Below are 18,203 nucleotides of genomic sequence, written 5' to 3'. Positions count from 1 at the left end.
CAATTCTACTTGACCACTAGACTACGGGTGATAAGGAGATGAAATCCTATGATTAACGTCATATTTAGCAAGCATCTTACGGAAAGCACCATGAATAAAGTGTGAACCACCATCAGTCATTAAATATTTAGGGACTCCAAACCTCGGAAAAATAACTTCCTTAAGCATTTTAATAGAGGTGTTATGATCAGCACTACTAGTTGGAATGGCTTCTACCCACTTAGTAACATAATCAACAGCAACTAAAATATGTGTATATCCATTAGAGGCAGGAAAAGGTCCCATTTAATCAAAGCCCCAAACATCAAATGGTTCAATAACAAGGGAATAATTCATAGGCATTTCTTGACGTCTACTAATATTACCAATTCTTTGACATTCATCGCAGGACAAAACAAACTTACGGGCATCCTTGAAGAGAGTAGGCCAATAAAAACTGGATTGCAATACCTTATGTGCAGTTCTATCTCCAGCATGGTGTCCTCCATAAGCTTCGGAGTGACACTTGCGTAGGATGTGTTCCTGTTCATGCTCAGGTACACAACGTCTAATGACACCATCTACTCCTTCTTTATAAAGATGTGGGTCATCCCAAAAGTAATGTCGCAAGTCATAGAAAAACTTTTTCTTTTATTGGTATGTGAAGCTAGGTGGTATAAATTTAGCAACAATGTAATTAGCATAATCGGCATACCATGGAGTGCTACGAGAAGTGCTTATGACATTTAATTTTTCATCAGAAAAGCTATCATCAATAGGTAGGGGGTCATCAAGAATATTCTCTGACCTAGATAAGTTGTCTGCCACGGGGTTCTCAGCTCCTTTTCTATCAACAATATGCAAATCGAATTCTTGCAGCAGGAGAACCCATCTAATAAGTCTAGGTTTTGCATCTTTCTTTTCCATAAGATATTTAATAGCAGCATGATCAGTGTGAATAGTTACTTTAGAATCAACAATATAGGGTCTGAATTTATCACAAGCAAATACAATTGCTAAAAGTTCCTTTTCGGTAGTAGCATAATTTATTTCAGCATTGTCTAGAGTCTTACTAGCATAATGGATAACATTTAATTTTTTATCAACTCTTTGCCCTAGAACAGCACCTACAACATAATCACTAGCATCACACATAATTTCAAAGGGTAAATTCCAATCAGGTGGCTGAACAACAGGTGCAGAGACTAATGCTTTCTTAAGTATTTCAAATGCTTCTACACAATCATCATCAAAAACAAATGGTACATCCTTTTGTAATAGATTAGTCAGAGGCCGAGAAATTTTTGAGAAGTCCTTAATGAACCTCCTATAAAATCCGGCGTGACGAAGGAAACTTCTTATACCTTTGATGTCCTTGGGACATGGCATCTTTTCAATAGCATCAACCTTGGCTTTATCAACTTCAATACCTCTTTCAGAAACTTTGTGCCCCAAGACAATACCTTCATTAACCATAAAGTGGCACTTTTCCCAATTCAAGACAAGATTAGTTTCTTCACATCTCTGCAAAACTCGAGCAAGATTGCTCAAGCAATCATCAAAAGAGGAACCATAGACGGAAAAGTCGTCCATGAAAACCTCACAAATCTTTTCGCAGAAGTCAGAGAATATAGCCATCATGCATCTTTGAAAAGTAGCAGGTGCATTACATAAACCGAAGGAAAAGTACCAAAAGGGCATGTAAAAGTAGTCTTTGATTGATCTTTAGCCGACACAGGTATTTGAGAGAAACCAGAATAACCATCTAGAAAGCAATAATGTGTATGTTTGCATAATCTTTCTAGCATTTGATCAATAAAAGGTAAGGGGTAATGATCTTTCTTAGTAGCCTTATTTAACTTACGGAAATCAATTACCATCCTATAACCTGTGATAATTCTTTGCGGAATCAATTCATCTTTATCATTAGGGACAACAATAATACCTCCCTTCTTAGGGACACAATGTACAGGACTTACCCACTGACTATCAGCAACGGGATAAATTATACCTGCCTCCAGAAGCTTAAGTATTTCCTTTCTTACCACTTCTTTCATTTTAGGATTCAAACATCGTTGAGGATCATAAACTGGTTTGGTATCAGCTTCCAAATTTATTTTATGTTGACGTAGAGTGGGACTGATGCCCTTAAGATCATCCAGAGTATATCCAATAGCGGCACGATGCTTCTTCAGAGTTTTCAATAATCTTTCTTCTTCATGCTCTGAAAGGTTAGCGCTAATAATGACATGATATATTTTCTTTTCATCAAGATAAGCATATTTAAGATTATCAGGCAACGGTTTAAGCTCAAACACGGGATCACCCTTGGGTGGAGGAGGATCCCCTAGGATTTCAACAGGCAAATTGTGTTGCAGAATAGGTTCCTGTTTAAAGAATACTTCATCTATTTCCCTTCTTTCATTCATGAACATATCATTTTCATGGTCTAGCAAATAGTGTTCTAAAGGATCACTAGGAGGTACAACAATAGAAGCAAGACCAATAATTTCATCCTTACTAGGCAATTCTTCCTCACAATGTTGTTTACTAAATTTAGAGAAATTAAACTCATGAACCATATCATCCAAGCCAACAGTAACAACATTCTTTTTGCAGTCTATCTTAGCATTAACAGTGTTCAAGAAGGGTCTACCAAATATAATGGGACAAAATCTATCTTGTGGAGAACCAAGAACAAGAAAATCAGCGGGGTATTTGGTTTTCCCACACAAGACTTCAACATCTCTAACAATTCCCACTGGAGAAATAATATCTCTATTGGCAAGTTTAATTGTAACATCAATATCTTCTAACTCAGCAGGTGCAATGTCATGCATAATTTCTTTGTATAAGTCAATGGGTATAACACTAGCACTAGCACCCATATCACATATGCCATGATAACAATGATCTCCTATTTTAACAGAAATAACAGGCACACCTACCACAGGTCTATGTTTATCTTTATCACAAGGTTTAGCAATTCTAGCAGTTTCACCCTGGAATTGAATAACATGCACATCGATATTATCAGACAAGAGATCTTTAACAATAGCAATATTAGGTTCTACTTTGACTTGCTCAGGAGGTGTATAAGTTCTAATATTGCTTTTACGAACAACAGTTGAAGCTTTATCATGATTCTTCATTCTAACAGGGAAAGGTGGTTTCTCAACATAAGAAGTGGGAACAATAGGATCATTATAAGTGACAATCTTTTCTTCAACTTTAATAGGTGCAGCTAAGGATGATATTTAAACCACTTCTCCTTGGGGAGATCAACATAAGTAGCAAAAGATTCACAGAAAGAAGCTACTATCTGAGAGTCAAGTCCATATTTAGTGCTAAACTTACGGAAAATATCGGTATCCATAAAAGATTTAACACAATCAAACTTAGGTGTCATACCTGACTCCTTACCTTCGTCGAGGTCCCAATCTTCAGAGTTGCGTTTAATTCTATCCAATAAATTCCATCTGAATTCAATAGTTTTCATCATAAAAGAGCCAACACAAGAAGTATCGAGCATGGTGCGATTGTTATCACAAAGCCGAGCATAAAAACTTTGCATAATCACTTCTCTTGCGAGCTCATGATTGGGGCATGAATATAACATTGATTTAAGCCTCCCCCAAGCTTGAGCGATGCTTTCTCCTTCGTGAGGCCAAAAATTATATATATAATTGCGATCACGATGAACAAGATGCATAGGGTAATACTTTTGATGAAATTCCAATTTCAATCTTTTATAGTTCCATGATCTCATATCATCACATAGCCTATACCATGTCAATGCGTCTCCCTTTAAAGATAAAGGGAAAGCCTTCTTCTTAACAACATCATCGGGTATACCTGCAAGCTTAAATAGTCCACACACATCATCCACATAGCGTAGATGTTCATCAGGATGCTTTGTTCCATCTCCTGTAAAAGTGTTAGCTAGCAGTTTTTCCATCAAACCTGAAGGAATCTCAAAAGGAGTTTCATTTTCAATAGGTTTAGTAGGTTGAGTAGGTTGAGGAGCAACTCTTTGCTCTCCTGGACGGGGTGAAGATACCCCGAACAAGCCCCTCAGACAATTACTTTCCATAGTAACAAGTGACAGAAAATTTCAGCACACTAAATAAATTTTTCCATACCAAATTCCACCTACCAAAGGCGCTTCACTCCCCGGCAACGGCGCCAGAAAAGAGTCTTGATGACCCATAAGTATAGGGGATCTATTGTAGTCCTTTCGATAAGTAAGAGTGTCAAACCCAACGAGGAGCAGAAGGAAATGATAAGCGGTTTTCAGCAAGGTATTCTCTACAAGTACTGAAATAAGTGGTAAGAAATAGTTTGTGATAAGATAAATTGTAACGAGCAACAAGTAACAAAAGTAAATAAAGTGTAGCAAGGTGGCCCAATCCTTTTTGTAGCAAAGGACAAGCCTGGACAAACTCTTATAATAGGAAAAGTGCTCCCGAGGACACATGGGAATATCGTCAAGCTAGTTTTCATCACGTTCATATGATTCGCATTTGGTACTTTGATAATTTGATATGTGGGTGGACCGGTGCTTGGGTACTGCCCTTACTTGGACAAGCATCCCACTTATGATTAACCTCTATTGCAAGCATCTGCAAGTACAACAAAAGTATTAAGGTAAACCTAACCATAGCATGAAACATATGGATCCAAATCAGCCCCTTACGAAGCAACACATAAACTAGGGTTTAAGCTTCTGTCACTCTAGCAACCCATCATCTACTTATTACTTCCCAATGCCTTCCTCTAGGCCCAAATAATGGTGAAGTGTTTTGTAGTTGATGTTCACATAACACCACTAGAGGCTAGACAACATACATCTTATCAAAATATCAAACGAATACCAAATTCACATGACTACTAATAGCAAGACTTCTCCCTTGTCCTCAGGAACAAACGTAATTACTCACAAAGCATATGTTCATAATCAGAGGGGTAATAATGTGCATAAAGGATCTGAACATATGATCTTCCACCAAATAAACCAACTAGCATCAACTACAAGGAGTAATCAACACTACTAGCAACCTACTAGCACCAATCCCGGACTTTGGAGACAAGAATTGGATACAAGAGATGAACTAGGGTTTGGAGATGAGATGGTGCTGGTGAAGATGTTGATGGAGATTGCCCTCTCCCAATGAGAGGAGCGTTGGTGATGACGATGGTGATGATTTCCCCCTCCCGGAGGGAAGTGTCCCCGGCAGAACAGCTCTGCAGGAGCCCTAGATTGGTTCCGCCAAGGTTCTGCCTCGTGGCGGTGGAGTCTCGTCCCGAAAGGTTCCTTCTTATTTCTTTCTCATCGAAAGACTTCATATAGGAGAAGATGGGCATCGGAGAGCCACCAGGGAGCCCACGAGGTAGGGGGCGCGCCCAAGGGGGGGTGGGGGGGCGCCCCCCCCTCGTGAGCAGGGTGTGGGCCCCCTGGCCTTCATCTTTGGTGACGATTTTTCTTTATTTATTTTAAGGTATTCCGTGGAGTTTCAGGACTTTTGGAGTTGCGTAGAATAGGCCTCCAATATTTGCCCCTTTTCCAGCCCAGAATTCCAGCTGCCGGCATTCTCCCCCTTCATATAAACCTTGTAAAATAAGAGAGAATAGCCATAAATATTGTGACATAACGTGAAATAACAGCCCATAATGCAATAAATATTGGTATAAAAGCATGATGCAAAATGGACGTATCAGTATGCCAATAGTTTCAAACAACAGATTAGAAAAGTATTTATGCTATGTTGTCATGATACGAGGACTTTCTGGTAGATGGCCTCGACGTTTCCTCAAGCTATGAAAATGCACTATAATTTGCTTGTCATCAATGCCTGCAAATCTCTGTCTCTCTCAACATAGTAGATCATCATTAGACACTAAATCCTTCAATGAGCTTGCAAAATGCTTGCATTAGATCCCTCATTAGACACTATATGTTCATCACTAGTAGCATGTAAATTTGTTGCATCAAATCCTTCATTAGCAGTCTGTTCATTCGACACTTCAGGCTCAAGAACAACACGAGCTTGTATGTTTGCACCGGAAAATTGATTAGATACATCAGATTCAGTCAGTTCAGTATTGATTGGGGGAGTTATAAAATAAGTAGAAATTGGTTTCATTTTCTCATAGATTCCCTACATACAAGCAGTTTTACAATACCGTCAGGTTTAACTATTGGCCAGAAATTGAAGAGTTGAATTAGATATAATCAGGGCTATGATGTACCTGCTTGTTGCGCATGCTACTCTTGCAAGCTGCGACTGTCCGTTTGCGCAAGCTCGATGCCATGCCCGTGCTGCCACTGCTGCCTCCCACACAGACTAGAACCAGGGTTGGGTTTTCATCTTCTTGTCCTTCCGTTCGCTTGAAGCCCGGCGATCGCCCTCCAACAAGGGCGCGAGGAAGTGCTGTGTCGGTCTGTCCAGTGGCAGCTAGGTTAGGAGCGAACCAGACTGGAGGCTGGAGCGAATGAATTGGGATTTTTCCTGCTGTCGATCGATATGTGAGGCGCTCGTTTGGGCCGCGAGCCTGCTATAGGGCCTGCCTTGCACTTATGTTATTGGCCCATCCAAATTGAAACATTTTTCTTCATTTTTTACATTGCATGCTCGTGCGTTGGGACGAACAAAACTAGCATGGGCCAACCTGGACAACTCAAACTAGGTGCACACTTTCCAGCCACCTAAGGCGGCCGCCCATACCAGCCCCTATGGTGCGTCGCCCCTTTTTGCGTGTATGATTGGATAGTGAAAAATATTCCAGTGGCGCTTTTGATTTACCCACAAAATGGTTGAATTGCTTGTTTCTATGAACTGAGTTTGCCAATAAAGTGAAGGATGTCAGTCTTTTCATCCTATTGTAGATTGCTTAGATCTCGATATGCCAAAAGTAATCGCATGAAATATACAGTAAAATCCAGTGTGATGTGTTTGGCTACAACTAGTCTGACTACACGTCCTCATATAACATATCAAGGACGCACCATCTTACCAGATTAACCATTCGACTTACCCATGCAGTGTGGGAAGAAAGAAGTATTGGGACTGCGTATCCAAGCAATTGATGCCATGGACTCCTTCGTACAACCTTGTAAGCGAAAAAGAAGTTGCAGTGTGCCTGTACAAAGAACTAGCATAAGTTCAGTTACCTTCTTCTCGGAATTTTAGTTAGCCACTTATTGCAAAATTGTTCAATTACGTTGTTTGGCTTAATTTAGTTTGCTACTGATTACATAATGGCACAACCTGTTAATCATATTGTAGACTGCGCCTATCTATGTGTTTGATACTTACTGTTAAGAATTACCTGTTTGCCTTAACTTAAATATCTACTTGTTTGTTTAACTGCTTTGCTGCTACAACAGCGGGTTACAATGATGTTAATAACTACTTTTCAGCATCCAATTGAAACTCTTTAATTCCTTGTTTGTTTAACTGGTTTGCTGTTATAACTCCCAGTTGAGATGTTTTGCTAACTTCAACTTTTCTAAATCCAATCGGAACTTTAATGGCAAAACAGGTTAGCCCAAGATCAAAGAGCGAGGTCCCCATGGACATTGCATCATCGGACAACAGTGGCACCGACCCAATCGTGCATTATGAATTGCCAACTGCTGATGCTCTAGAGGCTAAACTAGTGGTAGAAAGAGATTCTGCTTCTGCACTTAGAGATGAAGTTGACATGTTGAGGAAGCAAACAACACAATCACAAGCAGTACTCAAGACAACCATTAAATATTTGGTGGATTTCAAAATGAAGCAAGCTGAGACTAACCAGATTGTTAAGGTCCTGAAGGAAAAAAGGAAATTAAATTCCTACTTGGTAAAACATAGGTGAAATGTTCTTTCCATAGTTGAATAACCTTTGTGTTGTCTGTTCATGTAATCAATCAAACCATTTGTTTTAGAGATCATGTAATAATTGTTTTTTTGTTTTTTGGTTTGTAATTTTATTTGAGCACAAGTCTGTATTAATTGATAAGACTCGGAGACATTTCATTTGGATTGCTGTGCCAGACCTACAAATATGCCAATCGGGCTGAATGTGCATTCAGCAATAGTAGTAGTATAGATGGACCATAAGTGGCACACATCGGAAAGGGCCAAGATGCTGGCTAAAAAAAGGATGCTGTTGTAGCCAAAAGAAAGTACAGCGGCCTGGGTTATGTATGTTAGTTGATATTATTGATCCATATACTCTATAAGTGTTTATATGTCTGTTAGTTCTGTACATTCTTAGTTGATTGACTCGGTATTTGAATCTTGATACATCGCTTGTGTACATATCTAAATGGGAGTACACATTATGCTGCGTGTGACATTTGAGTTGGACATGAAGTGTTCCAAATATTTGAATTCGCCTTAAACTGGATTCTAGTTTCTGAATTTGAGTATCGGCATTTGTAAACCATATTCATATATGATAGTGGAATACATCTTTGTCGTCCTTTTGAAGATATATAAAAACACATAGAATGATTTATAAAGATTCATATAGGAATACAAATGGATTCGAATTTAGTTGTCAGGGTAAACGTGGATGCTTATTGTCCCAAAATTCGAAAGAAGCAACAAAATGTCCACTCCCACGTCGGTTGCCCGAAGCCAAGTGTTTGGGAGATGAAAATTACTGTCTACCCATTACACGGACAATCCATTGGCCCGATTTCCACCGCTCTAAATAGGGGTAGGTTAGTAACTTCAATTAGACGTGACACGACCACCTCTGAGCCCATTCCGACATGGTGGGCGTCAAACATGGGCGGTGATACGTCTCCAATGTATCTATAATTTTTGATTGTTCCATGCTATTATATTATCTGTTTTGAATGATTATGGGCTTTATTATACACTTTTATATTACTTTTGGGACTAACCTATTAATCGGAGGCCTAGCCCATATTGCTGTTTTATTGCCTGTTTCAGTATTTCGAAGAAAAAGAATATCAAACGGAGTCCAAACGGAATGAAACCTTCGGCAACGTGATTTTTTGGAAGATTATCATCCTGGAGACTTGGAGTCCATGTCAGAAGATACTCGAGGAGCCCAGGAGATAGGGGGGCGCCCCCCCTACTGGGTGCACCCCCTGTCTCGTGGACCCCTCGAGCACCCCCCGACAGACTTCTTTCGCCTATATAAGCCTACGTACCCTAAACCATCGAATATCAAGATAGGTTGGGAGTTCCGCCGCTGCAAGCCTCTGTAGCCACCAAAAACCTCTCGGGAGCCCTTCCCGGCACCCTGCCGGAGGGGGGATCCTTCACCGGGGGCCATCTTCATCATCCCGGCGCTCTCCATGACGAGGAGGGAGTAGTTCACCCTCGGGGCTGAGGGTATGTACCAGTAGCTATGTGTTTGATCTCTCTCTCTCTCGTGTTCTCTCTCGTGTTCCCTCTATGGCACGATCTTGATGTATCCTGAGCTTTTCTGTTGTAGTTGGATCTTATGATGTTTCTCCCCCTCTACTCTCTTGTGATGAATTGAGTTTCCCCTTTGAAGTTACCTTATCGGATTGAGTCTTTTATGAGAACACTTGATGTATGTCTTGCCATGCTTATCTGTGGTGACAATGGGATATCATGTGCCACTTGATGTATGTTTTGGTGACCAACTTGCGGGTTCCACCCATGAACCTATGCATAGGGGTTGGCACACGTTCTTGACTCTCTGGTAGAAACTTTGGGGCACTCTTTGAAGTACTTTGTGTTGGTTGAATAGATGAATCTGAGATTGTGTGATGCATATCGTATAATCATGCCCACGGATACTTGAGGTGACAATGGAGTATCTAGGTGACATTAGGGTTTTGGTTGATTTGTGTATTAAGGTGTTATTATAGTATGAACTCTATGATATATTGAGCGGAAAGAATAGCTTCATGTTATTTTACTACGAACTCTTGAATAGATAGAACAGAAAGGATAACTTTGAGGTGGTTTCGTACCCTACCATAATCTCTTCGTTTGTTCTCCGCTATTAGTGTCTTTGGAGTGACTCTTTGTTGCATGTTGAGGGATTGCTATATGATCTATCTATGTTATTATTGTTGAGAGAACTTGCATTAGTGAAAGTATGAACCCTAGGCCTTGTTTCCTACCATTGCAATACCGTTTACGCTCACTTTTACCATTAGTTACCTTGCTGTTTTTATTATTTCAGATTACAAATACTCTTATCTACCATCCATATTGCACTTGTATCACCATCTCTTCCCCGAACTAGTGCACCTATACAATTTACCATTGTATTGGGTGTGTAGGGGACACAAGAGACTCTTTGTTATTTGGTTGCAGGGTTGTTTGAGAGAGACCATCTTCATCCTATGCCTCCTACGGATTGATAAACGTTAGGTCATCCACTTGAGGGAAATTTTCTATTGTCCTACAAACCTATGCAGTTGCAGGCCCAACAACGTCTACAAGAAGAAAGTTGTGTAGTAGACATCAAGCTCTTTTCTGGCGCCGTTGCCGGGGAGGCAAGGTAAACGGAACTCACACCCCGTCAACCAAGCTCTTTTCTGGCGCCGTTGTCGGGGAGGTGAGTGCTTGAAGGTATATCTTTAGATCTTGCAATCGAATCTTTTTGTTTCTTGTTTTATCACTAGTTTAGTTTATAAAAGAAAACTACAAAAAATGGAATTGAGTTTGTCTCATACGCTTCATATTTTTAATATCTTTCGTGAGAATGATGGTAAGGAAAATTGTGCTCAAGTACTAGAAGAAGAAATCTATAAAATGTTTGTCACTAAATCTTTGAATGATGAGCATGATTGCAATGTTGTTAGTATGAATTCTTTGAATACCCATGATGCTAATGATATGCAAAGCCACAAGCTTGGGGATGCTATGTTTGATGAAAATGATATGTTTAGTCCCCCAAGTTTTGATGAGAATATTTATTATGATGAAAGCATGCCTCCTATTTGTGATGATTATATTGATGAAAGTGGGTTTGGAAGAGTGTCAACTTTAGGTAGTATTGATCCCACTATTTTGGAGGATGTTGAATTTTATTGTGATGAATATGAAAGTGGATTTGGAAGAGTGTCAACTTTATTTAGTGATTCCACTATCTTGGGAGAGGTTTCAATCGATTATGATGAGAACGAAGTTGCTACTTATGATGACTATTGTGATGAAACTTATGCTATAAAAAGTAGTGATGATTATATTTATAAAACTTGTCATGATTATGATTACCCTTTTTCTGAACATTACTCTTTTAATATGGACACAATTTTTAGTGTTCAAGTCTCTTATGATACTCCCACCATTCCGAATGAGAAGAATTTTGCTTATGTGGAGAGTAGTAAATTTTCTATGCTTGTAGATCATGAAAAGAATGCTTTAGGTGCTGGTTATATTGTTGAATTCATTCATGATGCTACTGAAAATTATTATGAGAGAGGAACATATGCTTGTAGGAATTGCAATAATATCAAGTTTCCTCTCTATGTGTTGAAATTTTTGAAGCTATGCTTGTTTTATCTTCCTATGCTAGTTCATTATTGTTCCCATAAGTTGTTAGCTCACAAAATCCCTATGCATAGGAAGTGGGTTAGACTTAAATGTGCTAGTCATATTCTTCATGATGCTCTCTTTATGTTTCAATTCTTATCTTTTATGTGAGCATCATTGTCATCTTCATGCCAAACTAGAAAGGCATTAAAGAAAAGTGCTTGTTGGGAGACAACCCAATATTTACCCTTACTGTTTTTGTGTGTACACATGATTATACTACTGTAGTAATCATGTTTTATAGCTTTTTTTCAATAAAGTGCCAAGTAAGACCTTTAGGATAGCTTACGGTGATAGTTGTGTTGATCCTGCTGAGAATCAGAAACTTCCGCACCCAGTAAATTAGTTCTGTTAATTCACAGAAATGTTTTTTTGATCTGATTATTTTTGCTCTGGATTGGTACACAAATTTCTTATAACTTACTAATTTGGTAGGATTTTTGGAGTTCCAGAAGTATACGTTTGATACAGATTACTACAGACTGTTCTGTTTTTGACAGATTCTCTTTTCTATGTGTTGTTTGCTTATTTTGATGAATCTATGAGTAGTATTGGAGGGTATACACCATAGATAAGTTGGAATATAGTAGATATTACACCAATATGAATTTAGAATGAGTTCATTACAGTACCTAAGTGGTGGTTTTATTTTCTTATACTAACGGAGCTTACGAGAATGGCTGCCATTTTTTACTGGAGAGTTATTTTAGGTTGATTATTTTTGCAGATGATTAATAGAAAAATTACTCAGGTCCACAAATTTATTTCATAATTTGTGGGGTTACATAAGTATACGTTTGATTCAGATTACTACAGACTGTTCTGTTTTTGACAGATTCTGTTTTCTATGTGTTGTTTGCTTATTTTGATGAATCTATGGCTAGTATGTAAGGGTATGAACCATAGAGAACTTGGAATACAGTAGTTTTAACACCAATATAAATAAATAATGAGTTAATTACAGTACCTTAATGTGGTGGTTTGTTTTCTTGTACTAACGGAGCTTACGAGTTTTGTTTTGAGTTTTGTGTGGTTGAAGTTTTCAAGTTTTGGGTAAACGATTCGATGGACTATGGAATAAGGAGTGGTAAGATCCTAATATTGGGGATGCCCAAGTCACCCCAAGGTAATATTCAAGGACAACCAATAGCCTAAGCTTGGGGATGCCCCGGATGGCATCCCCTCTTTCGTCTTCGTTCATCGGTAACTTTACTTGGAGCTATAATTTTATTCGCCACATGATATGTGTTTTGCTTGGAGTGTCATTTTATTTTGTTAGTTTTTGATTTATGTTAGTTAGAATAATGTTTTGCATCTTTAGTTTCAATAAAAATGTCAAGGATAGCCTTTGCCATGCTTATTTTGCTAGTTTACATGTTGCTGTTTGAAAACAGAAAGTTTACCGCTGTTGCAAAAATTCCCTAGAAAAGTCGGAGAATTGTATAATGTTGAATCTTTTTGCATATTAAGATCTGATAAATTTATTACAGTGGGAAGTTTCTATCATAATTTTTGGAGTTAGGGAAGTATTGATACTCTTGCATTCTTTACATACTGTACTGTTTTGGCAGATTGCTGTTATGTTTGCATTGTTTGCATATGTTTGCTTGTTTAATGATTCTATTTGAGGATAGGAGTATTAAATATGCAGAGAAATTTATTATTAAATGTTGAATAATAATGTTAGTAATTTGTTACATTAGAAAATGATAAGGTTTTGCATTGGTTTATACTAACCTATCTCACAAGTTATTGTTGAGTTTGTTGTGGATGAAGCTTTTGATAAAAAGAAGAGAAACCATGATATGAGAGGAATTAAGGAGACACAAAAGTTCAAGCTTGGGGATGCCCAAGGCACCCTAAGATAATAATTCAAGAAGTCTCAAGCATCTAAGCTTGGGGATGCCCCAATAGGCATCCCACCTTTCTTCTTCAACAACTATCGGTTAGTATTGGTTGAACCTAAGTTTTTCTTCTTCACATGAGTTGTGCTATCCTTGCAATGTCATTTTATTTTGTTTTGCTTGCTTCTTGAATACATTACCAAGATCTGAAATTCTTTAATGAGAGAGAGTCTTCGCATAGTTGCATAATTATTTAGCTACTCATTGATCTTCACTTATATCTTGTTGGAGTAGTTTGTCGTTTGATCTAGTGCTTCACTTATATCTTTTAGAGCACGGCGGTGGTTTTATTTTGTAGAAATTAATGAACTCTCATGCTTCACTTATATTATTTTGAGAGTCTTAAACAGCATGGTAATTTGAACGAAAACTATCATAGGAGGTGAATTGGATGCTATGATCAATTTGATACTTGATAATTGTTTTGAGATATGGAGGTAGTGATATTAAAGTCATGCTAGTTGGGTGATTATGAATTTAAAGAATGCCTGTGTTGAAGTTAGCAAATCCCATAGCATGCACGTATGGTTAAAGTTGTGTAACAAAATTGAAACATGAAGTGTACCTGGCTTGTGCATCCTTATGAGTGGCGGTCGGGGACGAGCGATGGTCTTTTCCTACCAATCTATCCCCCTAGGAGCATGCGCGTAGTGCTTGATTTTTGATGACTTCTAAATTTTTGCAATAAGTATATGAGTTTTTTTGACTAATGTTGAGTCCATGGATTATACGCACTTTTACCTTTCCACCATTGCTAGCCTATTCGGTACCGTGCATTGCCCTTTCTCACCTTGAGAGTTGGTGCAAACTTCGCCGGTGCATCCAAACCCCGTGATACAGTATGCTCTATCACACATAAGCCTCATTATATCTTCCTCAAAACAGCCACCATACCTACCTATTTATGGCATTTCCATAGCCATTCTGAGATATATTGCCATGCAACTTTCCACCGTTCCATTTATCATCATCATGACATACTTTACTTTTGTCATATTGCCATTGCATGATCATGTAGTTGACATCATATTTGTGGCAAAGCCAATGTCGGTGTCAAAACCGGCGGATCTCGGGTAGGGGGTCCCGAACTGTGCGTCTAGGCGGATGGTAACATGAGACAAGGGACACGATGTTTTACCCAGGTTCGGGCCCTCTTGATGGAGGTAAAACCCTACGTCCTGCTTGATTAATATTGATGATGTGTGTTACAAGAGTAGATCTACCACGAGATCAAGGAGGCTAAACCCTAGAAGCTAGCCTATGGTATGATTGTTGTTCGTCCTACGGACTAAAGCCATCCGGTTTATATAGACACCGGAGAGGGCTAGGGTTACACAGAGTCGGTTACAATGGTAAGAGATCTACATATCCGTATCGCCAAGCTTGCCTTCCACGCCAAGGAAAGTCCCATCCGGACACGGGACGAAGTCTTCAATCTTGTATCTTCATAGTCTTGGAGTCCGGCCGATGATGATAGTTCGGCTATCCGGACACCCCCTAGTCCGGAACTCCCTCAGTAGCCCCTGAACCAGGCTTCAATGACGATGAGTCCGGCGCGCATGTTGTCTTCGGCATTGCAAGGCGGGTTCTCCCTCCGAATAATTCATAGAAGATTGTGAACACCAGGATAGTGTCCGGCTCTGCAAAATAATTTCCACATACCACCGTAGAGAGAATAATATTTACACAAGTTCAATCCGCTGACGTATTTCGTGGCATGACGTCACACCGCTACCAAGCCTTTACTCGAATTGTTTTTATTATACCACCTCAGCGCGTTTAGCGAAGCGGTTTCCTTGGCACGTCTTGTCGAAGCAGAGATCGTGTTCCCCTTATTCCGGGATTCCCATCAATACGGACGTGGGTAACCCAACCGCGCCATTGATTGCGGCGCTTGGGGGATAAGCGAGTTTATCAGGCCGGTGGGGACGCATGTTTCCGTCCGCCCATATAAGGGGATAAAGATCCAACCCTTTTACCTGCGCCTTCTTCCTCCTTGGCTTATCCATCTCCGCGAACTCAAGCTCCAGCGCCCAAGTCCGCACATCTCACCTCAACCTTCTCCAAATATGTCAGGAGCGGGAGGCAAGTGGATGGCCTCCTCTGTCACAGAGGGGCAGATCCAGAAGCTGCGCAGCGCCGGATACTTGTCCAGCAACATCGCGCACCGACTCCCCGACGAGGGAGAGCTCATCCCCACCCCCAGGCCCCATGAGAGGGTAGTATTCCTTCCCCATTTCCTCCGCGGACTGGGCTTCCCACTCCATCCCTTTGTCCGGGGGCTCATGTTCTACTACGGCTTGGATTTCCATGATCTGGCACCGAATTTCATCCTCAACATCTTGGCGTTTATCGTCGTGTGTGAGGCCTTCCTCTGCATCTAGCCCCACTTCGGCTTGTGGCTCAAGACCTTCAATGTCAAGCCGAAGGTTGTGAAGGGCAGCCAAGCGGAGTGCGGAGGCGCCATGGTGGGCTGGATGTCCCACGTTACTTGGCTTGAGGGCACTTTTGTGGAAACCATCAAGGGGTGGCAGTCGGGGTGGTTCTACATCACCGAGCCGCGTGACCCTGAATGGGCAGCGGCCCCCGAATTCAGATCTGGCATCCCCACACGGCTCACCTCCTAGAAAGAGAGCGGCCGGACTTGGGGTGATTCGGAGGAGCTGACCGGACTCCAAGCCTGCATCCAAAAGCTGGTGGACAAGAAGCTCAAGCTTGTCAACATGGTCCAGGTCATGCTCATCCGCCAGATTCTCCCGTGCCAACGACGTGGCTTCAACATGTGGGAGTTCGATCCGGCGCAGCACCAGACTTTGAGCGGGCTCTTCGACACTACGTACGAAGATGTCTGGAAGGTGCTGTTCAAAGGCGCCGAGGCTCCCGCATCCGCTACCGAAGATCGCAGATTCAGCTCACAGCGTCCAGCTGACGAGGTAAGTGATTTTGTCCTTTACGGGATGCTTGTTTTCCATAGTTTGACTCTATGCGGGATCTAAACTCCCTTTACCTTTGACAAGACTGGCTGACGAAGGCCGAGCGGACTATCTATCCGGCCCCTTTGCCAGAGGATCTAGCGGACGCCCGCCTAACGGGGCTGCTGGCTCCGGCACCCCACGTGGTGCCGGAGAAGAAGGCCAAGAAGAAGGCCACGGGGACTCGGAAGAGTTCCCGTTTTCAGGTGCTATCGGATGACGACTCCGAGGCCGACTCCTCTCACCATGGTGAGGAGGAGAAGAAGAAAGCCTCTCCCCCAGTGGGGGGAGAGAAGAAAAGGAAGGCCTCCCCAACGAGGGAAGCCGAAGGGTCCAAGAAGGGAAAAACTCTTCCCCCGGACTGCTCTGCCAACGCCAGCGACGACGACGAGGACTGGCCTCCAAGGGCCAAGCCCCTGGCGAGATCGTGAGTATCTGGACTCACGAATAACTTCATGGTTTTTCTATTTTGCCGCACAGTGTCTTTCTAATGCCGCATACAACCCTGCAGTCCGCCCAAGGACGATCTTCCCACTTCGTCGAGCGGGTCCTTAGGTGCGTCGGATATGGATTCTCTTCCGACTGCGTCCACCCCCCGTGACATGGACGATGCCGAGGTGGGATCCCGGGAAGGGACCCGCATGGAGGGGGAGGCCCCGGAGGCGTCGCAGGACAACCTCCCGGACTTTGCACCGGACTCGGCTCCGGATCCCACAGTGGCTCCGGAGTCCGGCGGGCGGCCCCTTCGTAAGAAGGGCAAGACCGTGACACCGGCAGCCTCCGTCCAACCGGAGGCGCCGGATAACTTGCTGGAGGCGCTCAATGGCGCCTCCATTGAAGAGGAACACCGCACTGTTATGAGTGCGGTGATTCAGAAGGTGCAGCTCGCCAAGAGCGGGCTGACCGAAGCCTGCAGCAGCCTTCTAACAGGCTTTGAGGTAAGAATTTTGAGATATGTAAAATAGTACCGCATAGACAGTAGCCCCTGATGCTCGGTTCGGTGTTCGGAAAGAAAAGCCGGACGGAGGATCTAAGAAGATATACTCAGGAGTCGTAAAAAATATGTCGATATGGGATTGCAGGCTGCGCTGCTGACCTTTGCCGCACTGACTGCGGAGGTCAATACTTTGAAGGAAAACCTCGAGCGGTCCGTGAATGAGCTCGGCCGCGCCAAGAAGCAGCTCGAGGACAAGGAAGGTGAGTAACACCTTATTAAAATTGTACCTTATAGAAAAGGATTTTGGTTGCAAAAAGGATGACAAGGATAACGTGGGTATTGCAGGGGCCACTAACGAGGTGGCGACCCTGAAAGAGGCGGTGGCCGCGGCCGAATGCAATGCGGCCGTGGAGCGCACCGAGCGAGAGAAGCAGGAGGCGCGGGTGGCGGAGGTACAGCAAGAGCTCCAGGATCTCGTGCAGAAACATGAGAGCCTGGAGCGTGACTCGAAGACTCGAGAGTCTGAGCTTGCAACGGCTCTTGAGAGTGCCAAAGCCGCTAAGGCCGAAGCCTACAAGGCCCTCCAGGAGATCGAGGCGGTAAAGAAAATAGCAGCAGGTAAGGCATTTTTCATGCAAAGTAAGCATGTGAGTGTTAATTACCTGTCGCTTACCCGAATTCGGAGCTCTCCAGGAGCGTTCGCAGATCTTCCTCGCAGCGTGTCCGATGCTGCCGTGTTCTACCGGGCCGAGGAGGGGAGCTCAACAGAGAAGGTCTTCTGGTCTCAGTATGCTGAGGCCGGACATCCGGTGCCCCTAAGCGACCAGCTGAAGCAGCTGGTCGAGCTCCATAAGGCGGCCGAGCAGGCCAT

This window comes from Triticum dicoccoides, chromosome 6B, assembly GCF_002162155.2.
Source record: "Triticum dicoccoides isolate Atlit2015 ecotype Zavitan chromosome 6B, WEW_v2.0, whole genome shotgun sequence".
NCBI lineage: Eukaryota > Viridiplantae > Streptophyta > Magnoliopsida > Poales > Poaceae > Triticum > Triticum dicoccoides.
Note: the sequence above shows the minus strand (reverse complement) of the source record.